At 46.5% G+C, this 17,651-nt stretch overlaps 1 protein-coding gene across 1 annotated transcript in view; it reads right to left on the bottom strand.

Annotated features, from left to right (window-relative positions):
• The window catches only part of LOC311601307 (circadian clock protein PASD1-like), a 49,807-nt gene extending 32,535 nt beyond the window's left edge, over positions 1-17,272 (bottom strand). Inside the window, exon 1 of the mRNA XM_084788690.1 lies at positions 17,185-17,272. The gene's annotated coding sequence lies outside the window, so the exon portion shown is untranslated. The remainder of the gene's footprint in view (positions 1-17,184) is intronic.
• Between the last annotated feature and the right edge of the window lie 379 nt (positions 17,273-17,651).

Raw genomic sequence — 17,651 nt, 5'->3', positions numbered from 1 at the left:
GGTGCTGCTTAAGCAGGGAATTCTCAACAGAGATCTCAAGTAGCCTAGAAACACTTTTTAAAATGTTCAACATCCTTAGTCATCAGGGATATACAAATCAAAACGACTCTGAGAGTCTGTCTTACATTAGTCAGAATGGCTAAGAAAAAAGAACTCGAGTAAAAGTAAGCTACCTGATATTCAACTCCCTCAGAGACTTGAGAAGAAATAAACTTGATTATCTGAATATGCCAGAAGTGCAGGTTAGTAACTCTCCAAATGAAAATATAACAGAGACAGTTTTCTACCTGAATAGTCTCCCAAAACTCTCTATAACGTTGAGCATCTTCTTCGGCCTTCTGGCCCAATATCTCTGACAGAAACTTAGTTTTACAATGAAGCTTAGTTGTTTAGGGGTTAAGATGTATTTAGGTCTAGCTAGGTGTTCTAAGTTGATAATGACAGTATGTGATGGAGACCGATTTACATTCAGAAATGTAGATGCACCAAGATAGGAAAGATGTCTTCTTCAAGGCTGTCAAATACAAATAGCTAAAACACTAAGAATGTAACATTTATATAATTCCTGATTGTGTCATGGTTCTTCTTGCTATAGATAATCTATTGTGTATGTATGTGTATATATATATATATATATATATATATATATATATATATATATATGTTAAAATAATTTTTTTAAGATCCTAACAAATGGCTTATATTTTAGCCCTTTGAGGTCACATAGTGTCTTTTCTTGTGAAGTTTAACTTTGCTTTCTATCTTTGTCTTAGTGTCAGATGGTCTCCTGACCCAGGACAGGTACGTAGGAGGAAAATTTAAAACAAGCATGCTTGGGTTGGGAGACAGGGTGTCTAATCCAACTCCAGAGCCAGCTCTTTAATAGAGTAGTACAGCATGAAGCAATAGAATTTCAACCAAAATTAATGAAAAGAGATGGGGAAGAATATGCCATTCTCACCAAAGGAAAAGCCTACCAACAGGGCATTCCAATTCAGAACATCTTTGACCAATATCCAAGGGCAACAAGAGTTATTTTAAAAAATATAAAAAAAATCCAAAACAAACGTGTTATTAAAGGTAAAAGCACAGAACGATGCAGATACCTCAATTGTGGGAGAATTCAGTGCCCCATTCTATCCAACGGACAGATCACTGAGGCAGAAACATAATAGAGAAACAATGAATCCAATGGATCCAATGGTTATCTACAGAATTTTTCACCCAACACAAAAGAGTACTCTCTCTTCTTTGTGCCGCATGGAACCTTCTCGAAAATTGGCAGTATATAGTCGGACACAAAGCAAACCGTATACAAAAATTGAAATTACTCATTCTGCTTTCCCAGATCACCATGGATTAAGATGGATCTGAACAACAGAAATAACAAAAACCCTACACAATCATGGAAAATGAGCAACTCCCTACTCAGTGACAACTGGGCCAGGGAAGAAATTAAAAAAAAAAATTAAAGACTGTCTAAAATTCAATGAAAATGAAGGCGCAACATACCCTAGCTTATGGGACACAATGAAAGCAGTACTAAGAGGAAAGTTCATAGTACTAAGCGCCTTCATACAGAAATTGGGGACATTCCATACTAGTCAATTAACAGCTTCTCTGGAAGCTTCCACAACAAAAGAGGCTGACACACCCAAGAGGAATAGATGGCTGCAAATAATCAAACTCAAGCTGAAGTCAACAAACTAGAAACAGAGAACAAGACTAAGAGTGAACAGAAGCAAGAAGCAGTTCTTTAAGAGGAAGTATGAAGGGAATCAAGGGGCAGTCCTTTCAGAAAGTCAACAAGATAGACAAAAGACACACACTTAGCCAAACTAACTAAAAGGCAGAGAGAAAATATCTAAATCAACAAAATCAGAAAGGAAAAACAAAACAGAACAACATCTCCATAACCCCTAAGGAAAAGAAGCAGTCATTGTATGTCTCCCAACCGGGGGGTGGGGGGGGGGGGAAGCCTCAGGGCCAGATGATTTTAGCTCAGAATTCTACCAGACTTTCAAAGAAGAGCTAATACCAATACCCTTCAAAATATTGCACAAAATAGAAACAGAAGGAACATTGCCAAGCTCACTCTATGGGGCCACAGTCATTCTGTTACCTAAAACAGACAAAGACCCATCAAAGAAAAAAAATTCAGGCCAATTTCCCTTATGAACGCTGATAAAAAAAATACTCACAAACTGAATCCAAGGACTCATCAAAGATATCACTGGCCACGACCAAGTAGGCTCCATCCCAGGCATACAGAAGTGATTCAACATATAAAAGCCCATCAACGTAATCTGTCATATAAACCATGGAAGGAAAAATGAAACATGATCACCTCATTAGATGCTAAAAATCATGTGGCAAAATTCAACACCACTTCATGATAAAGGCCTTGGAGAGATCAGGGATAAAAGTTCTGATAAGATGGAACACTGACTACTTACTAATTACTCCCAAGCACAAGATTTTAATTTCCCTTTGGTGGTATACTGAATATAGACCTGAGGGTGCCTCTCATCATGCTAGAAACAAGTCTGCCCAATCTGTATACCAATTCTTCTGAGTGAGAAAAGAATGTCCACGCTTTTACTGGGTCTCAAAGGCATAAGCCTACCCCAGATGTCTTATAGACACAACTTTAACTTTTGTCCCTAGTCTGTATGTGCCTCAACAAGTTTTTACCTGGCTAACAGACTCCATCCAGAGCTGCTGAGAGCTGGACCTACGGGAAGTTGATATAAACCAATCTCAAAGATGGGAATACTCTCTGTCTCTTCAGCTGGATCAGCTAAACAGATGCTTTTGGTAAGTGCCCCATTACCTAGCCTTTGACTACCTTTTCAGCCTTTCTAGGCCCCACTAACAGCGCCCCTAATGTCACTAGGGAAAAAAAGTGACAGAAGAGAATGACATTGCCCATTGTCCCACTTTATAGGCTGAAATGCTGAGTCAAGGCCAACTCTCTGGCAGGAGGGACAAATGGCCACAATGAAAAAAGCTCTTAGTTCTGTTTAAACCAGTCATCCTTGCCACTGCATTTGGACTCGGCTCTTGGGTGGTCTGGTCAGAGAGTCTCTCAAAACTTGGGTAGAGCATTCATTGTTAATAACTCCAAATATGCCTACTTAAGATAACCAGAGCTGAACACTTAATATTCCTTCCAAAAAGGAAATAGGAAAGAGGATTGGCCCTTCCTGGGAATATCCAGTCCAAATCCAGCCCACCTAGGAAAGCACTCACAGCCCCACCCACAAGAGTTGCTTCAGCCCACACAAACAGGTTCCCTCTTCTCCACTGCATTCAGTAGTTTTGCCAACACTTTACACTTCACTCAGCCCTCATCTTGTCCATCAACTGGCCAGACAGGAGGCAGACCTGTCACTGCTCAAGTCTCCTACCTTGGCTTGCAAGCTCTGCCCACTATGCCTACATCATCAGCCTCAGCTGCACCTAAGCATCAAGTCCCGCCTTCCACTACTACCTAAGTCATCACAGCCCCATTAAAAACAACTCCAGCAAAAGCTATGGCAGCAGAGAAAGCTTCTGTTCTCCCACCTGCACCTACAGCTCTTTAACTCAGCACTCACAGCTTCTCCCTGTGAATGTACAATGCTTCACTGCCCCCTACAGACAGGGTTCTCATCCCATGGGGCTCAACCCCCACAACAGCTATGTATGTTGAGGTTCCATTTGTAACAGTGTCAAAATTCCAGTAATGAAATAGCAACAAAACACATGAGGGGCTGTGTTAAAGAGTCACAGCATTAGGAAGGTTGAAACCCGCTGCCCTTCCTTGACCTTTGCAACCACAGCCCCCACCCACTACTCTATCTCAGCAGGTCACAGTGCCCCACTGCTACAGGTGTTCTCTGCCAAATGAAGGTCAAGTGAGGATTCAGCCTTCTGCCCCCTCCTCAGAAAGTGACCACTCACATCATAGCCTTGGCTTGGTGCTCTGCATTCCCTGCTCACTTATCTCACCACTCACACAGCCCAGCCCACAACAACTGCCACAGCAGAAACAGCCCTTGGACACTGTTCTCCTTCGGCAGGTCCAGGCAACACTCAGTAGGTATCAAAAGTTATACTGACACAATCCAGCACTGAGCTAAAGGCCAGACTACATCAATCAAGCCCTGCTTCAGCAAGAGAGCTCAGTCCACCACTCTTCAGTCAGCTCTCACAACCCCACACTAGTGTACACCTACACAGCCCCATCCTGCTCTTAGGGTGACCCTGCCCCCTCTCAGGTCAACATCCAGAGCCCAGCCCTATTTGTAAGAGATCACCTAGCCTCTCACCCTGACAGTCCCTTACCTCTATGCTGCAGGATCCATAGCCACGCCCCCAACACCTCACCACTTTTGCTTCCCTAGTAATTTACTGGGCCCAACACACCCAGGTTGGCCCTAACACCTCTGCCTCAGTATGTCTACCTTTCTGGCTCAGGTCTACGCACTCCAGAACACCGCCCATCCCCCTCCCCTGCCAGTACCTGTTCCCAAGGGATTCCACAGTGCACAAAGTTTCCTTCTCTAACACTTACTAGGTCCAGATCCACCCACCCTTCCACCCTAGCATACAAGCCCCGCCCACCACTATGACCTCCACAGTCACAGCCCCACCCACAAGACCAGCACCAGTCCTCCTGCTGCAGGGCACCCTATCCTTACTTCCATGTTTTCTCAAGAATCCTTCTCCATTCAGCCCTGGCCCATCCCCTGACACTCCTTTTTGACTTCTTTCTGGGCCTGCTGTTATGGACACTTGCCCCTGCCCTCTTTAGAGGTCCTCAGGATGTGCCTGATCCAATAGTGTCCCTAATGGTTAGAGCAGCCTGCTCCAGTGATCTCACAGTGGTCTGCAGAAGACCAAACCTCAAATTTCAACACTCAGGAAGCAGAGGCAGGCTGAGAACTGAGTTCAAGGCCAGCCTGGTCTACAAAGTGAGTTCAGGATAGCCAAGGATACACAGAGAGACCCTGTCTCTGGGGGAAAAAAAGAAAAAGAAAAGAAAGAAGAAAGAAAAAAAAGAATAGATGTGACAGGGGCTGGACAAAGGCACCTGAGTGGATATCTGTAAACTTCCCTCAACAGTTTTACAGGAGCAGCTTGGGCAGGTCTAACCAATGGTATTCTGTGGTGCTGTGCATCCCCTCACCTGGGGTGGGGATCTTTCGACTTGAACCTGGATTCATGGCCAGGACACTGTGAGCAGGAGGCCTGTGCTACCTGGTGACCACAAGGCTGAGCCCAGAATGGGACCTTAAGGCTCAAAGCCTAGGAAACCCCTCGAAGGGAAGGAAACTCTGGAGCAGAGTTTGTGCCCTTTGCCCTCCTGTGGCTGTGATCTCCCTCCTGGAGGGTCTCAAGCATTCTCTGTGTACTTTAAACAACTTACTTGAGATTTTATAGGTTATGAGAAAGCTTCTTGCGTTTTTGTTTTTGTTTTTTGTTTTTTGTTTTTTTTGCAAATACCTATCCATCTCAATCTTTATATACAAACCCTTATATATCAAAATATGTTTATTTTAGCTGCATCACATTTCTATCTATTAATACCATGAGATTGAATAGTACTATAGAGAAAGCCGATCCCACTTTCATATAAAATTTCCTGAGAAGGCCTGCTTGGAACAACTAACTACTCTTTTTTCTTTTCTTTTCTTTTTTTTAAAAGATTTATTAAGTACACAATGTTCTGCCTGCATGTAAGCCATCAGGCCAGAAGAGGGCACCAGATCTTGTTATAGATGGTTGTGAGCCACCATGTGGTTACTGGGAATGGAACTCAGGACCTTTGGAAGAACAGCCAGTGCTCTTAACCTCTGAGCCATCTCTCCAACCCAACTAACTACTCTTTAGGGAATTGAGACACAACCGAGGCTACCTTCCTTTAGCAGCTCGTTACCCCTTACAACTTTAAGTATTTTGTTGTTGTTGTTGATGAAATTTGTCATTAGCAAACTGTTAGTTTTTGGAAGTACTACGTTACTGTCATGTATTGTGTAAAACTGTATAAAAATTAAACTAAACATAACATCAAAGTCACAACATAAACTTCATGTGTCCATGAAGTTGACCTCATAGGTAGTTGATAGGGTGGGTGGAAAAGAGAGGAAGGATGGATACATTGTAACTCTCCCACAGACAGGGTTCTCAACCCATGGGTTGCACCCCTCAAACCAGCTATGTATGTTGTGGTTCCATTTGTAACAGTGGCAAAATTCCAGTTGTGAAATAGCAACGAAACACATGAGGGTCTGTGTTAAAGAGTCACAGCATTAGGAAGGTTGAAACCCACTGCCCTTCCCTGACCTTTGCAACCACAGCCCCCACCCACTACTCTATCTCAGCAGGTCACAGTGCCCCACTGCTACAGGTGTTCTCTGCCAAATAAAGGTCAAGTGAGGATTCAGCCTTCTGCCCCCTCCTCAGAAAGTGACCACTCACATCATAGCCTTGGCCTGGTGCTCTGCATTCCCTGTTCACTTATCTCACCACTCACAGAGCCCAACCCACAACAACTGCCACAGCAGAAACAGCCCTGGGCCCCCTTCTCCTTCAGCAGTTCTGGGCAACATTAAGTAGGGACCAAAAGTTACACTGACACAATCCAGCAATCAGTGAAAGGCCAGACTATCTCAATCAAGTCCTGCATCAGCAAGAGAGCTCAGCCCACCACTCTTCAGTCCGCTCTCACAACCCCACACTAGTATACACCTACACAGCCCTGTCATGCTCTTAGGGTGACCCTGCCTCCTCTCAGGTCAACATCCAGAGCCCAGCCTAATTTTGTAACTGATCACCTAGCCTCCCAGACAGGCAGCCCCTTACCTCCACACTGCAGGATCTATAGCCACGCCCCCAACACCTCAACACTTCCTGCTTCCCTAATAATCAGGTGGGCCCCTCACACCATGGTTGGCCCTCACACCCCTGCCTGAGTCTGTCTACCTCCCTGCCTCAGCTCTAAGCACTCCTGAACACCGCCCCTCCCCCACCTCTGCCCTCATCTGTTCCCAAGGGATTCCACATTGTACAAAGTTGCCTTCTTTAACTCTTACTAGGTCCAGATCCACCCACCCTTCCACCCTAGCATACAAGCCCCGCCCACCACCATTGACCTCAGTAGTCACAGCCCCACCCACAAGACCAGCACCAGTCCTCCTGCTGCAGGGCACCCTATCCTTACTTCCTAGTTTTCTCATACTCTCCTTCTCCATTCAGCCCTGGCCCATCCCATGACACTCCTTTTTGACTTCTTTCTGGGCCAGCTGTTTTGGACCCTTGCCCCTGCCCTCTTTTGAGGTCCTCAGGATGAGCCTGATCCAATAGTGTCCTTAATAGTTAGTGCATCATGCTGCACTGATCTCACAGACTGCATGTCTGAAGAAGACCAAGCCTGTAATCCCACCACTTGGGAGGCAGAGGCAGGTGGAGAACTGTGAGTTCCAGGCCAGCCTGGCCTACAAAGCAAGTCAAGGACAGCACAGGGTACACAGAGAAACCCTGTCTAGAAAAAAAAAAAGAAAAGAAAGAAAAAGAAAAAAGAGAAAGAAAAGAAAAAATGTGTCAGGGGCTGGACAAAGGCAGCTGAGTGGATGGTTGTAAAATTCCCTCAACAGTTTTACATGAGCAGCTGGGGCAGGCGTGACCAATGGTACTCTGTGGTGCTGTGCACCCCTTCACCTGGGATGGGGGTCTTTAGGCCTGAACCTGGATGCATGGCCAGGACACTGTGAGCTGGAGGCCTGTGCTGCCTGGTGACCACAAGGCTGAGCCCACCCAGCGACCCTAAGACTGAAAGTCCTGGAATCCACTGGAAGGGAAGGACACTCTGGATTAGAGTTCATGCCCTTTGCCCTCCTGTGGCTGTGATCTCCCTCCTGGAGGGTCTCAAGCAGTGCTGGGCCTGCCCCACCTCCTGCCACCTACTCTTCCTCCTTCCTCCTGAGTGTGGAGGCAGGCACATGGCAAGCTCTGTGCTGCTCCTCCTGGGCCCTCTCCTTCTTGCCACTAGGCTGTGAGCTCAGTGAGGAGGCCCAGGTCACATGGCCTGTGTGCCCTGAAACTCCACTGACATTGATGCTCTGCTGCTTCTCAACAACATGCCCTGCAGTGGGGTTTTGCTTAAGGACAGGCCATGCAAACCTGGGGTTTGGTGCTCTTGTGCCTGTCTGTGCAGTTTGAGAGTCTGGGGTCAGGGAGGGGAAGTGGCACTCACTGGATAGGATGGAGGTTCTAGAGAAAGGCTCCACAAGGTCCTGCCAACAGAAGTGGCCTTGCCTGAGGGAACACAGAGGAGGGAGTGTCCCCTTGCCCTATTCAGGTGTCACAACTGTGTGAGTTGACATCAGCATAGAGACAGTCAGTGCTCTGATTGTCCTGCCTGCTGACTCACTCTGAGGTCACTGCCTCCAGTACCAACCCTAACTTCAGCTGAGAAGCACTTACAGAAGACACCATGCTGCCCCTTTTGGTCAACACATTCTGGACTGTTAGGTCCAAAGACATCTAGTTCCCCTTCACCAAAAGGATCCACTTCCCTTCTGACAGGCAAAATGGGCAGATAGCTGTGTCTGATGCCTATGAGCACAACAAAACTCATGCTGGCTTTCTGGCTACTTCAGTATAACAAATGTCTGCTTAAAAATAAGTAAGTTAAAAAAAAAACACACGGGAAGGATTACTAAGCATGGTTGCTGGGATCTCACTGAATGACTTACTTTGTGATCATCATATTTTACCTGGGTAAAGCAATCTTTATTTTGTTTTATAGATAGGATTTCTTTCTTCTCTCTCTCAGGATGTTGTCCCCTGTGCCAGTATGTTCCAGGCTCTTCCCCACTTTTTCATCTAAGTGACTTAGTTGTCTCTGGTTTTATGTTGAGGTCTTTAATCCACTTTGAATTGAGTTTTGTGCAAGGTGACAAATATGGGTCCAGGTGCATTTTTTTACACATAGACATCCAGTTAGACCAGCACCATTTGTTGAAGATGCTATCCTTTTTCCATTAAATGGATTTGGCTTCTTTGTCGAAAATCAAGTGTGACCATATGTGTGTGGATTCATATCTGGGTCTTCGATTTGATTCCACTGATCAACCAGCCTGTTGCTGTGCCAGTACCATGCTGTTTTAATTACTATTGCTTTACAGTACAGTTTGAGATCAGGTATGGAGATTCCTCCAGAGCACCTTTTATTGGACAAGATTGTTTTAGCTATTCTGGGTTTTTTGTTTTTCCATATGAAGTTCAGAATTGACCTTTCAATGTCTTTAAAAAATTGTGTAGGTATTTTGATAGGGACTGCATTGAATTTGTAGATTGCTTTTGGTAGGATGGCCAGTTTTACTATGTTAATTCTCCTGATCCATGAGCAAGGAAGATCATTCCATCTTCTCAGGTCATCTTCAATGTCTTTCTTCAGAGTTTTGAAATTTTTTTCAAACAAGTCCTTCACTTGCTTAGTTAGAGTAACTCCTAAATATTTTATATTGCTTTTGGCCTATGTGAAGGGTGTGGCTTTCCTAATTTCTTCCTCTGCAAGCTTGTCATTTGTGTATAGGAAGGCTACAGACTTTTTTGAGTTAATTTTGTATCCAGACAATTTGCTGAAGGTGTTTATCAACTGTAGGAGTTCTCTGGTGGAATTTTGAGGGTCACTTATGTACACTATCATATCATCTGCAAATAGGGATAATTTGACTTCCTCCTTTCCCATTTGGATACCCTTGATCTCCTTCTGTCGTCCTATTGTTCTGGCTAGAACTTCGAGTACTATATTGAAGAGATATGGAGAGAGTGGGCATCAATAGAAGAATGGATAAAGAAACTGTGGTACATATACACTATGGAATACTATGTAGCTATTAAAAACAAGGAATTCCCGAAATTTGTGGATAAATGGATTGAGCTAGAAATGATCATAGCAAGTGAGTTGTCCTGGAAGCAAAAAGTCTCAAATGGTATATACTCACTTATATCTGCATATTAGCCCAAGGGGCATGTCCCAGGAAAGCCTTCACTTACCAGGAAACTGGGAGAGAGGAGAGGACATCCTATTGGGAATCTAGATGAGAGAAGCATGGGAGAATGGCAAAGTAAAAGGATCCAGAGGGTCCTAGAAACCAACAAGTAGAACATTATGATAGGCAGATTTGGGCCCAGGGGTCCCACTCAAACTAAGGAACCAGCCAAGGACAATACAGGCCATAAACTTTAAACCCCTACCCAGATCTAGCCAATGGACAGGACATTCTCCACAGTAGAGTGGAGAGTGGGATATGACTCTCTCACATACTCTGGTGCCTCACATTTGACCATGTCCCCTGGAGGGGGAGACCTGGTGGCACTCAGAGGAAGGACAGCAGGTTAGCAAGAAGAGACTTGATACCCTATGAGCATATACAGGGGGAGGTAATCCCTCTCAGGAACAGTCATAGGGTAGGTGAATAAGGGGATAACGGGAGGGAGGGAAGAAAGGGAGGATACAAGCGATGGGATAACCATTGAGATGCAACAAGAATAAATTAATAAAAAAAATCCCTAAAGAAAACTGAAACAACCTGATGTTAGCATTTCTGAGTTCCTGTAGATGTTGGGTTTATAGTTTCCTGTTTAATGCCATCTAGGATACGGATAACTATATTATTCTACAACTGAATGGCTTACTTGACAAATACTGAATAAGCTTTTCAGGGTATCTGCCTGCATCTGCAGACACACACAAACGGGTTAAAATTTAAAATAAAACTCTCAGTCTAAACTATCTTGTTTGTAAGGACCTAACAAACTCCCTTTTGAAAAAGAGACTCCATTTTGCAAAGGACACTCCATTTTGTCTTCAACCTAGGCAAGGGCTGAACCCAGATTCCAGACTAAACACACACTAGCCTAAACAGAAACAATGTTCACTGGCCACTCAATCAGCTCACCTTGGGAAAGTCCAAATACAGTCTCTGCTGATCAACCTGAGCAGCAGGTGGTCTGGCACATAGCAACAACAAATTAGGAGAGGCCAGGTCAAGGTTCCTAATGCCCCCATGACTGCCTCAGCCAATATTTTCTATAGGCCAACTTGCCCCTGCATCTATTACCCAACCATGAAACTCTAAGTCTTGTAACTCTCTGCTTGCAGCTTTTCTGCCCAGATGTCATCCAATCATATACTGTAGAACTCAATTCTTTGTCTAAAACCTATAACAAACCCCTCTCCATTGAGAATCCAGGCCACTTCCCTGCACCTGCTGCATCAGTGCATTGGAGGTGTGTCCTGGGTTCCAACCTGCAATATAAACACAACGTTGTCACTGCATTTGGTCTTGGCTCTTGGGTGGTCTGTTCGGAGAGTCTCTCAAAATTTGGACATAACATTGTTAGTAACTCCAAACATGCCTACTTAAGACAACCAGAGCTGGATTCGTGAACACTTAATATGCAATCCAAAAAGGTGATAGGTAAGATGATTGGTCCTTCCTGGGACTATCCAATTCAAATGCAGCCCACCTAGGAAAGCACTCACAGCCCCACCCACAAGAGTTGCTGCAGCACATACAAACAGGCTCCCTCTTCTCCACTGCATTCAGTATTTTGCTAATGCTTTACACTTCACCCAGCCCTCAACATGTCTATCAGCTGTCAAGACAGAAGGCCGACCTGTCACTGCTCAAAGCTCCTACCTTGGCTTGCAAGCTCTGCCCACTATGCCTACATCATCAGCCTCAGCTGCACCTAAGCATCAAGTCCTGCCTACCACTACTACCTAAGTCATCTCTGCCCCACTCACAACACCTCCAGCACAAGCTACCCCAGAAGAGACAGCTTCTGTTCTCCTACCCGCACCTACAGCTGTTTAACTCAGCACTCAAAGCTTCGCCCTGAGAATGTACAATATTTCACCCCCCCCCACAGACATGGTTCTCATCCCGTGGGTCGCGACCCCAACACCAGCTATGTATGTTGAGGTTCCATTTGTAACAGTGGCAAATTTCCAGTAATGAAATAGCAACGAAACACATGAGGGACTGTATTAAAGAGTCACAGCATTAGGAAGGTTGAAACCCACTGCCCTTCCCTGACCTTTGCAACCACAGCCCCCACCCACTACTCTATCTCAGCAGGTCACAGTGCCCCACTGCTACAGGTGTTCTCTGCCAAATGAAGGTCAAGTGAGGATTCAGCCTTCTGCCCCCTCCTCAGAAAGTGACCACTCACATCATAGCCTTGGCCTGGTGCTCTGCATTCCCTGGTCACTTATCTCACCACTCACACAGCCCAGCCCACGACAACTGCCACAGCAGAAACAGCCCTGGGCCCCCTTCTCCTTCAGCGGTTCTGGGCAACATTAAGTAGGGACCAAAAGTTAGACTGACACAATCCAGCACTCAGAGAAGGACCAGACCTCAGTGAAGCCCTGGATCAGCAAGAGAGCAAAGCCCACTACTCTTCAGTCAGCTCTCACAACCACACACTAGTATACACCTACACAACCCCATCCAGCTCTTAGGGTGACCCTGCCTCCTCTCAGGTCAACATCCGGAGCCCAGCCTAATTTATAAATGATCACCTTGCCTCCCACCCTGGCAGGCCCTTATGTCTATGCTGCAGGATCCACAGCCACGCCCCTAACACCTAACCACTTCCTGCTTCCCCAGTGATCAGATGGGCTCCACCCCATGCAGATGCAGGTTGGTCCTCATACCCCTGCCTCAGTCTGTCTACCTTCCTCTCTCAGCTGTTAGCACTACAGAACACCGCCCCTCCCCCACACATGGTCCCCCTTCTAGTGCCTGTTACCAAGGGCACAAAGTTTCCTTCTCTAGCTCTTACTAGGTCCAGATCCACCCACCCTTCCACCCTAGCATACAAGCCCCGCCCACCACTATTGACCTCAGCAGTCACAGCCCCACCCACAAGACCAGCACCAGTCTTCCTGCTGCAGGGCACCCTAACCTTACTTCCAAGTTTTCTCATAGACTCCTTCTCCATTCAGCCCTGACACTCCTTTTTGGCTTCTTTCTGGTCCAGCTGTTATGGACCCTTGCCTGTGCCCTCCTTAGAGGTCCTCAGGATGAGCCTGATCCAATGGTGTCCCTAATAGTTAGAGCAGCCTGCTGTGCTGATCTCACAAACTGCCTGTTTGCAGAAAGCCAAGCCTTTAATCTCACCACTTGGGAGGCAGAGGCAGGCTGAGAACTGTGAGTTCCAGGGAGCCTGTTCAACAAAGCAAGTCCACGACAGCCAAGGCTACACAGAGAAACCCTGTCTCGGAAAAAAAGGAAAGAAACAAGGAAAAGAATGAAGGAAAAAAAAAAAGAAAAGAAAGTATGTGTCAGGGGCTGGGCAAAGGCAGCTGAGTGGATGTTTGTAAACTTCCCTCAACAGTTTTACAGGAGCAATTGGCTCAGGCCTGACCAATGGTACTCTGTGGTGCTGAGCACCCCCTCACCTGGGGTGGGGGTCTTTCGTGGTCATAAGCCCCCTCAAACCTCTGCATCCCCATCTACATCCATGGGGACATCTGAAACCAGGACCTGGGGCATCAGGAGCGATTTTACAAGATTCCTGAAGGGAAGGAGCCTGGTGGTTTATGCAGCATTCCTGGGACTTGGGATGGGGCTCAGAGCCATTTTGTGACACAAGTATTCCAGCACCTGGGGATTTGAAGGAGCAGCCTTTTAGTGCCATGCCCAACAGAGAGATGGTGAGGGAAATAGGCAGGTAGCTTTTTTTGGCATCCAGGGACTTGGGGTAAGGTCTCAGAAAACTTTTCTAATGCAAGATTTCCATCATCCGGGGACTTGAAAGAAGAGCCTTTTGTGCCATGCCCTACTATGTTGCTGCCCTTTCTGAGTCACAGTGGGCAGTTTATAGCCATGAAAGGCCCTTTTCAGGATAGAGACATTTTAAGATAAAGCAGTGTTGACACTAGTTAGTGTGTCTCCAAAGGCCTCACGAGAGTTGGCATGAAAGCCTCGCCTGGGGCCAATCTCAGAGGTCCCAAAGGCAGCATGGGAGTGGGAGTAGGAGGCAGGGAGGCCAAGCACCTGAGAGAAGGGCCCACAATGTTTCAGCTCTTCCCCTGTGTGACCACTGCAACAAACAGAGTCCCATTAGCCAGAATCAGCCTTTAACCCAGCCACTCCCTGTGGACACAATGCTAAAGGGCTGACTTTTGGAGGTGGAGTTACTCCCTACAGTGTCTTAGTGGTCATTGTGTGTGGCATCCAAGAGGACGGCAGAAGCTGCACTCCACCTCGAAGGAACCTCTGGACTAGGGAGACAAGGTTCACACCATACTCTCACCTGGTTCTCAGGCATGGGGCCAGTTTTGGGTTTCAGAAGCAGGCAGGGCTCCAAGCCAGAGCCCAGACAGATAGGTAGACAGGGAAATTAAAGTTACATTGTTTTCTTTTGAGTCTCTAAGAAACCAGCCTAGTCTCACTTGAGGTTATTTTCCCTGCTCTGCCTTCCATGTCTGTGTCTTAGGACTTGAGAGTGTGAAAGCTCTGTTTTTAGGTTTCTGCTGCTTAGAGGTTGCCTGAGGGCCAGCTGACAGGGAAGATCTCCTTCTCTGCCATTTCCCATGCAAAAGAATTTCCTGGAGGGCAAGGCAGGCTCTCAGAGGCAAGGTGACAGCACAAGCTGAACTATAGAGTTTTCACACACACACACACACACACACACACACACACACACACACACACACACACACACACACCAGACAGCAGGCACTCTCTGTAACACAGAAGAGACAGACACATATAGGGAGAGATACACACAACAAAATCACAAGACAGCTTTCAGGTAGGCACATGTTCAGACTCATCCAATCAGGAGACCGGGGACCTTAGACACAGGGAGCATGAACTAATGGATTAAAATCTGGGCTCATTCTTGGAGTTGGAGCTCAGTAAGAACAAGGAGGGGTGAGTTTATTTAGCAGTCAGTCTCAGAGGCTGAGAACGTCCTAGGCCTGGGTTAGAGTGTACAGAGGTAAGGAGCTTCCAGGACCAGGCCTAGGCTAGCAGACAGAGGCACTAGTCCTTTGAGACAACAGCTGAAACAGGCAAATAAAAGAGCCTTTCACAGGACCCCATTCAGAGCTTCTGGACCAGGTTCCCTCTATTTGCTTTTGCTGCTGTGTCTTAGGTGGACACCTTCTGCATGTCCACTTCCCATTGCAATTCTTCCTTAGTCAGGCAAGATTCCTATGAGCCAACTGCTGAGCCGATCATGCAGGCATTATTAGCTGTAGCAGTGGCCATAAAACTATCACCATAGCTAGGGGATGAGCCATTGGAGGCCTCACAAAGGAAGATGCTCGTGCCTAGATTCCCCTGGCAGATACTGCACTACAACCCATCTCTTTTATTCTGTCAGTTTCTTTTAGGTCTCATGTGCCAGGTGACTCTCACCGAGGAGCTGGGCAGAAGGGATTGTCCACCCCAAATATAGAAGACACATAACAAAGAAGAATTCCATTTAGTTTGGCTTGTCGAACCAAGGAGTTTAGTGAGGTCACCACAGGACTGTGGATAACTCCAAAGCAGCGATTCCGTTGGGGGATTCTGTGCTCAACTGAAAAGCAGGCACACTATGGAAGCATTCCACTCAGCTTCATAAGACATTATAACACAGAGAGTCACCCAAAGCAGGGGACACGGTCACAAATGTGTACCACTGAGGGCTTCCTTTGGGCTATACAAAGGCACATATGCTCTTCCAAAGATTCTTACCCTTGGGAACTGTTTCATTAGGTGAAAAGAGGAGGAGTTTATCGACCAAGGGCCCCTTGAGGATCCCATGACACCTGCCAAGTCCATGGGTTCTTTGAGGCCTAAAAGCTCCCCTTTTTCCTTCTGAGAAAACTGTAGTAGGCCCAATCTCCTCAAGGACTTGTACAGGTGCTTAAGGATGTACTAGTTAAACATCATGTGCAACCTTGGGCAAACAGCCCCAGCAGGCTGAGGGAGGCTAGCTTCCCATGGTGACCCTTCTGGAGTAGACTGAAGTAAGCTCTAGTTCTGCTCAGGGTTTACCGTCCCAATCCCTTTGTCTATTCAGAGACATTCTTTTTTTTTTTGACAAGATTTCTCTGTGTAGCTTTGCCTGTCCTAGAACTCAATCTGTAAACCAGGCTGGCCTAAAAGGCACATAGATCTGTTTGCCTCTGCTGCCCGAGCTCTGGGATTAATGGCATGTGACATCACCAGCAGCTCAGACATTCCTTAAAATGGGACAGATTCTATAGCAGCTACAGTGGCTACATCAACACAAATGAATAAAGGCACTTCAAAAACGGCGACTTTCACAATCTCTTCCACACCAGTCCCTTCCCACTCAAGGACTCTGTCCCTCTACGTGAGTGGTCACCAGAGTTAATAGGCTCCTGCAGTAGTGTGGACGTTGAGTATCCTCCAGTGGTCCATTGTGGCAGGGGTTTGCATTATTAAGGCATGCCTCTGTCAGACTGTGGTCCCTAAGGGCAGAATGTCTCCCTCTTCTCTCCCCTGTTCTGTGCTTTCAGCACTTGGTCCTGTCACACTCGCCTGCCAGGATGTGTTATTGTCTCCTGAGCAGAAAAAGGCATGGGAAGAAACTGAGATTACTGTCCTTGCAAACTGCCCCAGGTGTTTCACTGTGGTAATATGAAGCTGGCTAAGGCAGCTTGTAAAGGCCCCCAAGAAAGTGCCAGCCTTGGTCTTAAGGACATGTGTAAGAAACGTGAAGTTTCTCTACCTGGGAAGGACACAGATTGCTGAACTGAAAAACCCTACAATTCAGAGGCATCCAAAGCCCTACACCCTATTTATTTACATGCAGGAGCTTACTGATGAAGCCCAGCAACACAGAGGAGTGTCGGGAGCCAACCCAAGGTCACTCAAGGGTAAAAGAATCTACTGGCTATGGAAAAATACTGATGGCCCATTCCAAAGCTAACTTCTTCCTTTCAGCCTTGTATAACTTCCTCCTTTCACCCCCTGCAGATGTTGTTCAGCAGGATAGCTAGGGACTTTCTGAGAGATAGAGAGATAGTGTTCTGAGATAAACCACAGGATGTTCCCCTGATGGCATCATCTGGAGGCATTCTTGGGCCCCCGCCCCTGCTGCTTAGCCCCTCCCTCCACCCCATATAAGCTTTTGCTTTTGATTCAATAAACAGACCTTGATAGGAGTTCTACTTGGTCTCACCTCCTTCTTTCTCGTCCCATCTTTTCAGGTATGGCTCCCCTCGTGACCCCGTAATTACTGGTCCTGCTGGACAAGACAGAGGAGGGCAGAGAAATCATGTAAAAAGCCTGAGGATAATGGAGGAAGCGTGCACCCAGGTATGGGACATGAGTAAAACTGGTGAGCTGCCTGGACAGAATCTTATTCAAGTCCTCTTCCACTAAGCATGGGAGGCTTCGTCCTCTCTGCACTACCACTTTGAAACAGGGTGCTGGTCTTCAGAGAGGTCAGACTGGGCTACATACTGGGAGGCAGGGCACCACTCCTGTTCTATCTGGTTGTGGTTTCCCACTGTAAATCTGTATCTCCCTCTGCAGACTGGTGCTGGATGCAAATGAACACACCACAGCCTCTGCTGTCCCTCACTGAGGTGAAGCGCGGCTTCCTTCCACTGCACCTTC

The sequence above is a fragment of the Acomys minous genome (assembly GCF_964271855.1).
Source record: "Acomys minous genome assembly, chromosome: 7".
Taxonomy (NCBI): domain Eukaryota; kingdom Metazoa; phylum Chordata; class Mammalia; order Rodentia; family Muridae; genus Acomys; species Acomys minous.
Note: the sequence above shows the minus strand (reverse complement) of the source record. Positions and strands in the feature narration are given on the sequence as shown.